The sequence below is a fragment of the Hypanus sabinus genome, chromosome 16 (genome assembly GCF_030144855.1).
Source record: "Hypanus sabinus isolate sHypSab1 chromosome 16, sHypSab1.hap1, whole genome shotgun sequence".
Classification (NCBI taxonomy): domain Eukaryota; kingdom Metazoa; phylum Chordata; class Chondrichthyes; order Myliobatiformes; family Dasyatidae; genus Hypanus; species Hypanus sabinus.
In genome coordinates this window covers 43,101,936-43,116,520 of record NC_082721.1, presented here as the reverse complement: position 1 = coordinate 43,116,520, position 14,585 = coordinate 43,101,936, and positions in this window count along the sequence as shown.

The following is a 14,585-nucleotide window of genomic DNA, read 5'->3' as shown; positions in this document are numbered from 1 at the left end:
TATTTCCCTGTTCTTAATTAGGCTAAGTTGTTAGATTGATGCTCAATGCAGCACAGATATAAAGTGTGCAAGAGCTGGCTGGATTGAAACCAGTGAGCACTCACCTTGAAGTCCATTGCAGATGCCACTACACCATCAGCTGGCTAGCTGGAAGCAGGAACACTCATTTCTCTCTTATTTCTCCCCTTTTACTGGATTCAGTACTCTTGATGTATAGGTCATCTTGTGAGGGAAAGTGAGGCCTGTATCCACCGGAATTATGAAGGCTGAAAGGGAAATTGATTGGATCATCATCTCTACAGTGATCTCAGAAGGGTGGTTATGGATAGGATGTTTCCTCATGCAGGAACACCTTGAACAAGATGTTAGTGTTTAAAATTCAGGGGCTGCCTAATAAGGACGGATGTGAATCAATGTTTGCTTCTCTCTCAGAGAACCATAAACCTTGGGAACTCATTTTCTCAGAGGGCTCTGGAAGCAGAATCAAATCACATTGTAAAATCAGTAAGAGGGTGAAAAGTTATTGGAATATGGAGTAATTGGGCTTTAAGGTTACAGAAAGCTCAGCCATAATTAGATTGAATGGCAGAGCAGGTTCAAAAGGCTCAGCAATCTACTTGCTTTCCTAAATCAATGTTCATAGGGAAATCTACCTACTTGCCTTCATGACACATCACTGACTGAAAGACCTCACCTTACTGAGCAACTGGACCTCACTTCAAAATAGCTGTCCATTGGACCATTCTGATCCATTCTATCTATTGTTCCATAGATAGGAAGCTCAGTTCCAGCTCAGATCTGACTGGCAGTAGAATGTAGGATCTTCCTTCCATCACAAGGAAAAGAATCAAATGACTCCATCTTTAGTGGAGTTGTCAAGAGCTGTCCAGCTGATTGAATATCTACGACACTGAATCCAAGTTAAGCAGCATCATCGCCCGGAGGAAGGGGTTTCCTTTCTGAGTGCTCCCTCATTGATTGTGTTGAGTTGGATCCCAGGTTCGATTTCCCACAACACGGGAATTGCAGCCCAAGGTTCCTGGGGAGAAAAAAACATATTCACCAAATAACCATGACACAATGGTCAAGACCCATTAATCCCATCAGGGAAATCTCACATCAACTCTTCAGTTTGTGATATCTCCGCACCTCTACAGGAGGAAAATAATTACCAGTTGTCATAATTTTACACTGACAGGATGTGAGTAATCAAATATTACAGCAAAACCGTGTAATTAGTATTTAGGTAAACAGCTAATGAGCCCTTCAGCCCACGGTGTGCATATAACCTCCCAATAGAGTAACCCCATTTATGCCAGTTCTATTTTACTCACACGTGCCATCAAACATCCTTTGATTCTTTTGTTGCTTCATTGCAATAAGGTGCAATCTACAGTACCATATCTGCACTGTACAAGGAAAACAGAACATCAGTGGGAAACTCAATGGTCACAGAGAGAACATACAAATTTCACGTGGACAAGCTCAGAACCAATCCAGGTCACTGAAGCTGTGAGATATCAGCACTGTCTGACATTCTGTCAGGCTACCTAAGCATCCTAGTGTCTATCCTCCCAATGCACAGCCACTGCCTCTGTAGGAAGTAAATGGGAATAAGGTGGAACTTGCCCAGCCCTAGGACTGGTTGAGTTCACTTTTACTCTGTGCTATTTTGCCAAAAGCAGTTGCAGTCCAAACTATGTTCTGATCAATTGTGGGATAATGATTGAAGAGTCAGTGAGGCAGAGGAATAACAGCAGATTTATTCTGACCCACTCCAGAGCAAACTGCTGAAGAACAGATTACACAGCTGATTGTAGTATCGATGATACTGCAGGTAGTGAAATCCAGCATGTTACAGTGTCTGAGCCTAGATGGAATCCGTCTGGATGAGTGGGAATCAAGATTCACTACAAGGCTTCTTCAGAAGGATCATTAACACAAATGACTTGCACCATCACAAAGCTCAAGAGAGACCAGCTCTTGTGATCAAGATGAGCTAGATTCCACTTCCTCACCCCAATGTCACTCATTATCCTGAATAGTTTCTTTGTCATTTCTGCTGTGGATACTGGAACTTCCAGCCCAACACCACTGTACAAGTATCTACATGATACAAATCTTGGACGGTTGAGAAGGCAGCCCACTGTGAATGCCTACTCCTAATAAAGAAGGGCAACAAATTTTGTCTTTTTCGACAAAATATACATCACTTTCATTGATACAATTGAGATGCCCCATCAGGATACATTGATCGACTGTCCATCTATACTTGCCCTAATTTGATACCTTGTCTCTAATTTAAAATTCACATTATTTGTGTCATGTGCCTGTATCTCTATTTCTCTGTCTCCTCTTTTAGCTTTCTACTTGTAAGTCTTCAGTACATTTTCCAAGCAGCCAACTACCTTGTTGTCAAAACCTCCAAATTGTCATAATTTTCACATAAATCTCTTGTCATTCTCTCTATCCTCCTGCCCCTGTATTTTTCTTTATAAGTCCTCTGGCTTTGGTATTCCAAATGTTCCTTCAGAAGCTTGGCATAGGTTTAGCCTGACAACAGTTCTATTTGAAGCGTCCCTGCTTCAGGTTAGTGTTAAAGCACAACCAGCATGTCCACACTCCTGCTCTCTATCAGTGACCCTGATTGCTGGCTGTGTGAGAGGGCAGCACTGGGCCAAATGAGTTCACTTGCTTTTGTCTGCCACCTTCACTCTCTGGATTCCCTTGGGAAGAGGGGTCACTGGGTCAGTGAGAGTGATGTTCCTGATGCTCTCAGAGAAAGAGGGAAAATTGGGGCACACAAAGGTTGAAGCTGAGTGGTTTAACATTGGGCGGAGGTAGAAAATTCGCTTATTCTATTCAGCTGCTTCTTGTTGGCCCTTATTAGAATTAACAGCTAATCCTGGGCTTGTCTGAAAAATTACAGTGTTGAGGCCAGGTTTTGAAAACCATAGCATATCCATGTTCATAGATGAAATGTTGGACCAAAACAAAATCACATGGTAAAGGGCAACCACACTTCCTGTTCTGAACACCAGGGGTAGAATTCTTTCACTGAGAGAATTTAACCTAGTTTGATCAACATACAGGAAGTAATGTCGGCGCATGAACTATTTCAGAGCATCGAATTTTGACCCATTCTCGCCATTGCACTCGTGAAGGTTTTCTTGATGTGCAACAAGCTCAACTGAGAATGGGATAACTGTATAATGACCCATATATTCCATGGGCATACACAGGATATTTAAGGATAGTCTCTTGGTCTGGTTTCTTATGACTAATGCTGTGCCTCAAGGGATGGTGCTGGACCCATTGATGTTTGTCAACTATAAGAACAATTTGAATAAGAACATACAAGACATAATCAATAGTAAATAATGAAGAAGATCATTAACAATTACAAGGGCAGCTTGATCAGCTGGGAAAGTGAGATGAAGAATGCCAATTAGAGTTTAATTTGGATAAGTGCAAGGCATTGCATTTTGCAAGATCAAATCTAGGTCGAACTTCCACAGTATGGAGTGATGGTGAGGAGAGGAACCTTGTAGAGCAAGTACAAGCTTAACCGAAAGTGGAGTCACAAGTAGGTTGAGTGGTAAAGAAGACTTTTAGCACATTGGACCATCACTCACAGCAATTAGTATAACAGTTGGGAGGCCATGGTGCGATTGTACAGGATGCTTCAATGGTCACACTTGCAGTATTAAGTTCAATGTTGTTTACCCTGCTATTCAAAAGGTATTATTGAACTAGGAAGAAGGCAGTTACTGACAGTTACATGTTGCCAAAACTTATGGGACTGAGTTATACGGAGAGGTTAGTCAGGTAAGAACTGAGAGGTGATCACAGAGAGTGTACAAGACAATGAAGAGCATAGATAGGATGAATGCACTCTGTATTTTTTCCATGTTTTGGGGAATTAAGCACAAGAGTACATAGATTTAAGTTGAGAGAGAACACCTAACATGACCGAGGTGGGGCCCATCACTACAAGTGCTGAGACAGCCTACAGAGAGGAATTGGAAGAGGTCGAGACTGTTGCTAAGTGAATAACCTTTTCCTAAATGTTAGCAAGACAAAGAAGATGATCAATTTCAGCAGAACTCGTACATCCCATTGACATGGCAGCACAGCAGTGGAAACTGGAAGCAGTTTCAAACTCCTGGGAGGCCACATCATTCACTTGCTTCAAGAACACATCCTACACTGTCACAACAGCTCATAAACACCTTTACTTTCTGGAGAGGCAAATGAGAGCTGGATTTTGCACATCCATAGTCACGTCATCCTACAGATGTGCAGTACAGAGCACCCTGACAAGCTGTATCATTGTTTGCTATGGGAGCTCCACTGCAGTGGACAGGAAGGCTCTACAACAGATATTCAAAACTGCCCAATGCATCACCAACACCAGCCTAACCACCATCAAGGATATATATACAGAATGGTGCCAGAAAGGGGTCAGTAATATTATAAGGGCTCCTAGCCACCCTCCCCTTGGACAGCTTGTCCCACTCCCATTAGGGAGCAGCTACATGACAACCATACCAACATCACCAGACTCAGAAGCAGTCACTTTCTGATCAACCCCTCTACCTCTTCTTTAATTCTTGTCAGTCACCTTATGTACAGCCTGGCATCACTTTATTGACAGACAATCAATTAATGAATATAAGCTATCTCATGTATTTATACTAATTGCGTTTTTGTAATTATTATTAATGTGTTATTTATCTCTTGTGGGGCTTTTGTGCTGCATCAGATCCAGAGTAACAATTCTTGTGTTTTCCCTTATACTCTGCACAGGAAATGGTATTAAACAATCTAACAATCTTGAATCATGAATCTTTAAACTTGAGAGGTAACTTTTTTTACACACAAAGTATAGCATCTTTGTGAAATGCATAGCCAGAGGAAGGGGTTAAGACACTTACACTGACAACTTTTAAAAGATGGACAGGTACATGGATTGGAAATTTTCAGAATGTTATGGGCTAGGTGACGGCAAATGGGACTAACTTGGTTGGCATGGACCAGTTAGGACAAAGAGTTTGGTACTGTGTTGTACAACTCTGTGAACTTTATATATCCAGGATACCTCATCTTCAACATTTTGATGCCTTCCAGCTGCCTGTTCCCAACTGGCATTTTTGTACTATGGGTCTTACCATTCACACAATACAGATGTAACCACATATAGTACGCAACATGGCTACAAAAGCAGATCAGATGTTGGAACCCTGTAGCAAGTACCTCACCTCCTAACTCATCAAATCCTGTCCACCACTGACAAGGCTCAAGTCAGTAGTGTTATGGAATGCTCTCCAGTTGTCTGGATGAGGACAACATCAACAACACTCCAGAAGCTCAAAACGATAAGTATTCAAATGCACCCAGCTATGCCTGTCTTCTTGTTGGTTAAGTGGATCAGTCCTCAGTCCAAACTTACTCATGCATCCCTCCCCAACTTTTTCCATTACATTGACATATGCATCAATACTATATCCTGATTTCCTCAGAACTGTCAATTTCACCTTTTTTCCTACATTTAATTATCTGTTATCACCTGGCACCATTTCTGGTGTAATGAAATATTAGAGACACCTGAATGACCACACATTTATAGGAACTTGTTAGGTGACAGAAATGTTAGGGACAGATCAGAAGGAAACATTATAACAATGACAAAGGATCCTAGTCACCATTCCCCACCCCCTCCAGCATTCTTTCTATTTTTGTTTCTTTTAAATCTCAAAATCTCAAAATTCTGTACGAGGTTCACTGTGTGAATGTCTCTGTCCATGAGAATTCCGTTACAGGTCTACTCCTCCTCTTCTAGCTTTCCAATAGATATCTTATATGCTCTGAAGTCCTTGTTGCACACCTTGATTCAACCATGAAAGAGATGAAGCTTTGAAGAAGATGCTGGGAGAATGCCAGATCTCTGGCTATATTCCAGGATAACAAACAACCATTGAAGTTTCATCATTAATGACTGTGATTCACTCTCCTTGAGTAGCAAAACAACACGACTGAAGTCATAAAACATGAAAAGGACCTGAATGACTCTCATCATGTAGTGGGTATTGCCCAGATCAGCAAGTCCTATCTTTCCTGCATCCGATCTTGTAACAATTCCAGAGTACAAAGCTTCCAATGTACTATTTTGTGACATTCCCACATTCTGACACAGTAACACACACAAAATGCTGGTGGAACACAGCAGGCCAGGCAGCATCTATAAGGAGAAGCACTGTCGACATTTCGGGCCGAGACCCTTTGTCAGGACTCTTCATCCTGATGAAGGATCTCGGCCCAAAACGTCGACAGTGCTTCTCCATATAGATGCTGCCTAGCCTGCTGTGTTCCACCAGCATTTTGTGTGTGTTGCTTGAATTTCCAGCATCTGCAGATTTCCTCGTGTTTGCTTCTGACAGTAGCTGTTTTGTTTTACTTCATTTGGAATTGGTAAATCCTTTAGTGCTTGTATGACAGAATAGTATAGGTCAGGGAAGGCTGAAAAGCAAAAGATCATGCAGTGCACAAATTCAGATATTTGTTGTCAACAACACATATGACAGTTGGACTCTTCTTTGGCGGTTGATATCATGGAATGCATTGTATCACGAGCAGTGCATTCCACACACCCACCGCTCTCTAGGTAAAAAACTTGCATCTGGCATCCCTGTTGTACCTATTTCCAAGCACCTTGAAACTATGCCCCTGAGTGTTAGCCATTTCAGCCCTGGGAAAAAGCTCGGCAAGTTATTTCAGCACAGAAGTGCTCCTGCTCTTACAACTGGGTAAAAGCTCCTTCATAGCACCCAATGAATTATTGAAAATGGGACTTCAATTAAAATGCTGAACTTTTTCACAGTGGCCGAACATTTCAGGAAACCAATTATCCACTTATTAATGTTATTGGCAAGGGGCCATCAAAGCCAATCAGTCATATTGGTCAAAACTGTCACTCTTTCTATATCCATTATGCAGTCATCATTAATCAAGTTTTCAATGATCCCATCTATGATTTCCAATTGCGTATACTGAACCACAGTCATCAATGCATTTGATGATCCACCAAATACATTCACATCCTTCTAGAACTATATTTCACTCAACAGAATCAGGTAGGCCTCTTGGAAGCAGGAGAAGGTGTCTCAGAACCTCAAGGAAGACACTGATCCTAGCATAGGGTCGAGCAGCTCTGAATGGTGTCAGATCACCAGTTAATACAATTATTATAAAGATGTAACCATGGATAACCAAGGATGGTCTACTATCCAGGGTCACAGCAGACATAGGATGATTGAGTGATTCGTAGGAAACTGGATTTTGTCTGCCAGTCTGATGTCCAAAGTATTCCCTGCTGAACCAGAGATGACCAAGGCTCTCACAGAATACTTATGCCCCTAAGATAATAGCGATGGTAAAACCACTCAGGAACTCAACAAAGTGGGAGAAAGTCTTGATATTAACCATTACAGTTCCTCCCTCACTGGATGGTCCTTGGAGTTTCCCAACAGCTCAGAGCAGGTAACTCAGAAATGGTCAGTCGTCCCACAGTGTAATCAACATCTCTACCTCATACATCACTCTCGCTCTGCTGGGGAGACCTGGGCTCTTCCAAGTTCCATGGGATATTCCAGAGATGAATGTGGAATCTCTGTTGGTTATCGGACTGAGGTACCAGGGTAGTCACTGGGTAGTTATGAGAACTGGCCTTCCTGGTGAACTCACAGAAACACATAACGCAAAACACCTACAGCTCAATTCAGGCCCTTCAGCCCACAAAGCTGTGCCAAACATGTTCTTAACTTAGAAATTACCTCGGGAACACATTGTGCTCAATGTTTCTGAGCTCCATGTGCCTGTGCAGGAGTCTCTTAAAAGGCCCTATTGTATCTGCCTTCACCACCATCGCCAGCAGCCCATTGCATGCATTCACCACTCTCTGAGTAAAAAACTTACCCCTGATATCTCCTCACTACCTACTTCCAAGCACCTTAAAACTGTACCCTCTCGTGCTAGCCATTCCAGCACTGGAAAAAAAGCAGCTGACTATCCAAAAGTTTAATGCCTCGTATCATCTCCTCCTCCTTTATAAAGTCACCTCTCATCCAAGGAAAAAAGGCTGAATTCCTATTCTCTTAAGGCATCCTCCCCAATCCAGGCAACATTCTTGTAAATCTCCCCTGCACCCCTCCTATGGTTTCCACATCCCTCCTGCGGGGAGGCAACCAGAACTGTGCACAGTACTCCAAGTAGGGTCTGACCAGGGTCCTATACAGCTGCAACATTACCTCTCGGCTCCTAAAATCAATCAAATGATTGATGAAGGCCAATGCACTGTATGTTTTCTTAACCACAGAGTCAACCTGTGCAGCAACTTTGAGTGTCCTATGGACATGGACCCCAAGATCCCTCTGATCCTCCACACTGCCAAGAGACTTACTATTAATACTACATTCTGCTATCATATTTGACCTGCTAGAATGAACCATCTCATACTTAACTGGGTTGAACTCCATCTGCCAGTTCTCAGCCCTGTTTTGCATCATATCAATGTCCCACTGTAACTTCTGACAGCCCTCCACAGTATCCACAACAACCCCAACCTTTGTGTCATCAGCAAATTTGCTAACCCATCCCTTCACTTCTTCGTCCAGGTTATTGAGAAAGATCACAAAGAGCAGGGGTCCCAGAACAGATCCCTGAGACACACCACTGGTCACTGAACTCCATGCAGAATATGATCAGTCTGCAAACACTCATTGCCTTCTGTGGGCAAGTCACTTCTGGATCCACAAAGCAATGCCCCCTTGCCTCCCATGCCTCCTTACTTTCTCAATAAGCCTTGCGCGGGGTACCTTGTCAAATCCCTTGCTGAAATCCATATATACTACATCTACTGCTCTACCTTCACAGTAGCCTGGGGTACATCTCAGCCAGTCCCAGTGACTTATCTAACATGATACTTTCCAAAATTTCCAGCATATCCTCTTTCTTAATATCTGCATGCTCAAGCTTTTCAGTCTACTGTGTCATCCCTACAAACACCAAGATCCTTTTCTGTAATTAATTCTAAAGCAAACTACTCATTAAGTACCTCTGCTACAGTCCCATACACACTTTTCCAGTGTCACACTTGATTGGTCCTATTCTCCCAAATCTTATCCTCTTGCTCTTCACACGCTTGTAGAATGCCTTGGGGTTTTCCTTAATCATGTCTGCCAAGGCTTTCTCATGGCCCGTTCTGGCTCTCCTAATTTCTTTCTTATGCTCCTTCCTGCTAGCCTTATAATTTTCTAATTCTCTAACATTACCTTGTTTTTCGAACCATTTCATAAGCTCTTCTTTTCTTCTTGACTAGATTTATTACAGCTTTTGTACACCACGGTTGCTGTACTCTTCCATCCTTTCCCTGTCTCATTGGAACGTACCTCTGCAGAACTCCACACAAATATCCCCTGAACATTTGCCGCATTTCTTCCATACATTTCCCTGACAACATCTGCTCCCAGTTTATGCTTCCAAGTTCCTGCCTGATAGCCTCATATCTCCATGATATCTCATGGAGATATGGCATGATATCAGGCATGATATCTGCCTGATAGCCTCATATCTCTCATGATCACTATCCCCAGAATGCTCTTCCACTGAGATATCTGACACCTGACCAGGTTCATTTCCCAATACCAGATCAAGTAGAGCCTTTCCTCTTTTAGGCGTATCTACACATTGTGCCAAGAAACCTTCTTGAACACACCGAATGAACACCACCCCATCAAAACCCCTTGCTCTAGGAAGATGCCAATCGATATTTGGGAAATTAAAATCTCCCACCACGACAACCCTGTAATTATTACACCTTTCCAGAATCTGCCTCCCATAGAAGCATAGAACCATAGAACATTACAGCACAGAAACAGGCCTTTTGGCCTTTCTGGGCTGTGTCAATCCATTTTTCTGCCTAGTCCCACTGACCTGCACCTGGACCATATCCCTCCATACACCTCTCATCTATGTACCTGTCCAAGTTTTTCTTAAATGTTAAAAGTGAGCCCGCATTTACAACTTCATCTGGTAGCTCATACCACATTCCCACCACTTTCTGTGTGAAGAAGTCCCCCCTAATGTTCCCTTTAAATGTTTCCCCCTTCACCTTTAACCCATGTCCTCTGTTTTTCTTTTCTCCCCTAGCCTCAGTGGAAATAGCCTGCTTTCTTTCACTCTGTCTATACCCAACATAATTTTATATGCCTCTATCAAATCTCCCCTCATTCTTCTATGCTCTAGGGAATAAAACACTAACCTATTCAACCTTTCTCTGTAACTCAGTTTCTCAAGTCCCGGCAACATCCTTGTAAACCTTCTCTGCACTCTTTCAACCTTATTATTATCTTTTCTGTAATTTGGTGACCAAAACTGCACAAAATACTCCAAATTCGGCCTCACCAATGCCTTATACAACCTCACCATAACATTCCATCTCTTATACTCAATGCTTTGATTTATAAAGGCCAATGTACCAAAAGCTCTCTTTACTACACTATCTACCTGTGACACCACTTTTAGGGAATTTTCTATCTGTATTCCTAGATCCCTCTGTTCTACAGCACTCATCAGTGCCCTACCATTTACCTTGTATGTGTTTCCTTGATTTTTCCTTCCAGAGTGCTATACCTCACACTTGTCTGTATTAAACTCCATCTGCCATTTTCAGCCCATTTTTCCAGCTGGTCCAAATCCCACTGCAAGCTTTGAAAACCTTCCTCACTACACCTCCAATCTTTGTATCATCAGCAAATTTGCTTATCCAATTTACCACATTATCGACCAGATCATTGATATAGATGACAAATAACAATGAACCCAGCACTGATCCCCGTGGCACACCACTAATCAAGGGCCTCCACTCAGAGAAGCAATCCTCCACTTCCACACTCTGACTTCTACCATTGAGCCAATGTCTAATCTAATTTACCACCTCACCATGTATACTTAGCGATTGAATCTTCCCAACTAACCTCCCATGCGGGACCTTGTCAAAGGCCTTACTGAAGTCCCTGTAGACAACATCCACTGCCTTCCCTTCATCCACTTTCCTGGTAACCTCCTCGAAAAACTCTAATAGATTTGTTAAACATGACCTACCATGCACAAAGCCATGTTGACTCTCCCTAATAAGTCCCTGTCTATCCAAATACTTGTAGATCCTATCTCTTAGTACTCCTTCCAATAATTTACCTACTCCCAACATCAAACTTAGCAGCCTATAATTTCCCAGATTACTTTCACAGCCTTTTTTAAACAACAGAACAACATGAGCTATCCTCCAATCCTCCAGCACCTTACCTGTAGATACTGACATTTTAAATATATCTGCAGGGCCCCTACAATTTCAAAATTAGTCTCCTTTCAGGTCCAAGGGAATACCCTGTCAGGTCCTGGGGATTTATCTACTCTGATTTGCCTCAAGACAGCAAGCACCTCCTCCTCTTCAATCTGTATAGGTTGCATGACCTCACTACTTGTTTGCCTTATTTCCATTGACTCCATGCCAGTTTTCTTAGTAAATACAGATGCAAAAATCCCATTTAAGATTTCCCCCATTTCGTTTGGTTCCATATCATAGCCAACCACTCTGATCTTCAAGAGGACCAATTTTATTTCTTACTATCCTTTTGCTCTTAATATACCTGTAGAAGTTCTTTGGGTTATCCTTCACCTTGACTGCCTAAGCAACCTCATGTCTTCTTTTAGCCCTCCTGATGTCTTTCTTAAGATTTTTTTTGCATTTTTTATACTCTTCAAGCACCTCATTTGCTCCCTGTTTCCTTTACATGTCATACATCTCTCTGGTTTTCTTTATCAGAGTTCCAATATCCCTTGAGATCCAAGGTTCCTTAATCTTATTTACTTTGCCTTTAATCCTGACAGGAAATTTCTCCTTTGATGGCCTCCCACTTACCAATCACATCCTTGCCAGAGAACAACTGGTCCCAATCCACACTTTTTAGATCCTTTCTCATTTTTTTCAAATTTGGCCTTTTTCCAGTTTAGAACCTCAACCGGAGGAGTAGATCTGTCTTTATCCATGATCAAGTTGAAACTAATGGTGTTATGATACTGGACCCGAAGTGTTCCCCTACACACACTTCTGTCACTTGTCCTAACTTGTTTCCTAATAGGAGATCTAATATTGCATCCTCTCTAGTTGGTACCTCTATATACTGATTTAGAAAACTTTCTAGAACACATTTTACAAACTCTAACCCATCTAGATCTTTAGGAGTATGGGAGTCCCAATCAGTATGTGGAAAATTAAAATCCCCTACTATCACATCTTTATGTTTCCTGCAGTTGTCTGCTATCTTTCTGCAGATTTGCTCCTCCAATTCACGCTGACTATTGGTTGGTCTATAATAGAACACCATTAATGTGGTCATAGCTTTCCTGTTTCCCAGCTCCACCCATATGGCCTTGGTAGACAAGCCCTCGAATCTGACCTGCCTGAGCACTGCTGTAACATTTTCCTTAACTATCAATGCCACCACACCCCCCCCCCCCCCACCCTTCATTCAAGTCTATCAAGCCTCTATCAAGTCTGAAACATCAGAGCCCTGGATCATTAAGCTGCCAGTTCTGCTTCTCATGTAGCCAAGTTTCACTAATGGCTATAATATTGCAATTCCATGTGTCAATCCACGCCCTCAGCTCATCAGCCTTCCCCACAATACTCCTTGCATTGAAATAGACACACCTCAGAAGATTAATACCACCACACACAACCCCTCTATTTGTGACTGTGCATGAACTTTTAACATCAATTATTTTCTTTTTTATTGTAATTTTTTATTGAAGTTCATCATCAAACAAACATTTCCATAAGTATTTCAGACATTGTACATATATATCATATAATCATATATATCACAAATCTCCACAAAGTATTTATCTCAGGTATACACTTATAGAAAAAAGTGGAAAGGAAAAACAAGCAAAAGGAAAGAACTATGTACAAGTAGGGAGTGATCTTTTTTTTACAACATAATCATTGATTTGTGAGAATAAAATCAGGCCTATGGGGCATTATGTAGTTAAACCATTTTTCCCAGTATGAATCAAATTGTTCCAGCTTATGGTTAACAGATGCTGTTATCTTCTCCATTTTATAAATGTCCATTGTAATTTCCATCCATGTATTTAAAGTTGGGCTCTCCTGTGATAACCATTTCCTAGTAAGAGTCTTTTTACCAGCCACCAACAATATATTCATTAAATATTTATCTCTTTTCAACCATTCTTGAGGTATATAAGAACACAAAATGCTGTCAGAACTCAGCAGGCCGGACAGCATCTATGGGAGGAGGTAGTGACAACGTTTTGGGCCAAATATAACATCATTTACTTTCACCCGCGCTCCACTATCTGCTCTGGCACTCTGGTCCCCACCCCCCTGCAAATCTAGTTTAAACCCTCCCCAATAGCATTAACAAACCTCCCTGCAAGCATATTGGTCCCCTTGTAGTTCAGGTGTAATCTGTCCCTTGTACAGGTCCCATCTGCCCCAGAAGAGGTCCCAGTGATCCTGAAGTCTGAAACACTGCCCCCTACATCAGTTCCTCAGCCACGTGTTCATCCTCCAGAGCATCCTATTCTTACCCTCACTGGCACATGGCACAGGTAGCAATCCTGAGATTACCACCCCTAAGGTCCTGCTTTTTAACTTCCACCAAGCTCTTTATATTCACTCTTCAGGACCTCCTCACTCTTTCTTCCTACGTCATTGGTACCGATGTGTACCACGACATCTGGCTGATCACCCTTATATTCAGAATGCTGTGCTCATGATCAGAGACATCTCTGACCCTGGCACCTGGGAGGCAACAAACCATCCAGGAGTCTCTGTCACGACCACAGAACCTCCTGTCTGTACCTCCTACTATCGAGTCCCCTATCACTACCGCTCTCCTCTTCTTCCACCCTCCCTTCTACACTGCAGAACCAGACTCAGTACCAGAGATCCAGCTGCCGCAGCTTGTCCCAGGTAAGTCATCCCCTCCCCAACAGTATCCAAATTGGTAGACTTGTTGTTGAGGGGAATGGCCACAGGTGAACCCTGCTCTGCCTGCCCTTTCCTCTTCCCTCGCCTGACGGTAACCCAATTACCTGTGCATTGCTCCTTTGGCATAACTACCTCCCTGAAACTACTATCTATAAACTCCTCATTCTCCCAAATGATCCGGAAGTCATGCAACTCCTGCTCCAGTTCCCTAACGCAGTTTGCTAGGAGCTGCAACTGGATGCACTTCCTGCAGGCGTCATTGTCAGAGACACCAAAAGTCTCCCTGACATCCCACATCCTGCAAGAGGAGCATTCCAACATCCTGTCTAGCATTCTCTCTACTCTAAACCAACAAAACAAAACTTCCCGTAACCTACCCTCGCCTCTGCCTGTTCACACCGAAGCCTGTTGAGCCAAAGCTGTCCCACTGCGCTCCCTCTCACTCCTCTGCCCACTCTCAACACTGCCTGCTGTATATGGTGGTCTTCTTTCTAAACCTTTGGCACTCTAC